Source organism: Plasmopara halstedii, assembly GCF_900000015.1.
Source record: "Plasmopara halstedii genome assembly, contig: Scaffold_555, whole genome shotgun sequence".
Taxonomy (NCBI): Eukaryota; Oomycota; class Peronosporomycetes; order Peronosporales; family Peronosporaceae; genus Plasmopara; species Plasmopara halstedii.
Genome location: NW_020187475.1, coordinates 108584 through 109421, shown reverse-complemented (window position 1 = coordinate 109421; position 838 = coordinate 108584).

The window sequence follows — 838 nt, the reverse complement described above, 5'->3', positions numbered from 1 at the left end:
TCCATTAAGAGAGTTTGCACCGAGTTACTTTGACGATATATTCGTTCATAGTAAGAAACGGGTGAGAAGTCTAATGTCGATGTTCATATTGATCATTGGTCTTTCAAGTCATGCGAGAGAATAACCGCTAATCTAAAAAGTGCATCTTCTTTGCACCTGAGATCCCCAATCTCGGCTGTTTTGTGGGCAAGATTGGTATTCGTATAGATCCGGGGAAAGTCAAAGCTATCAATGGCCTGTGCTAAACAATGTGAAACAGCTGAGACAATGGTTAACTATTCGCGCAGTTATGTAGCGTTGGTGCAACCCCTCACGATTTTTTTTTAAGAAGAACGCTGAATGGGTTTGGTCAAGAGATCACCAGGCGGGATTTGCCGAAGTAAAGAGGAACTTGAGAGAAACTTCTGTCTTTGCGATTGCAAACCACAATGATCTTTTCCATGTGGTCTGTCATGCAAGTGACTATGCCATCAGCTGTGCGTTGATGCAACACGACAGTGCGGGTCAAGAGTGAGTTGTTTCGTATTAATCGTAAGAACTCCGGCCGGCCAAACAGAACTACAGTGCTGGCCAAAAACATGTAGCCATGACTATTTCTCAAATTTTTATGTCAATTTTCAGCGAAATACCCTAAAACCGTGTAGAAACGCTATTGAGACAAAGCACTTAAGGAGCATATCATTTTTTTTCACAGACGATTTTTCGTTGCGATAATCAAGAAGTGACCATCACTCTGACCCTGGACGAAAGTACGTAGCAGCGTGACTTTGTGACATTGTGGGTCTTCTAGAAGGTTCTAGAGCTTCCACCAGACCACAAATTGTAGCTACAGGAGTGC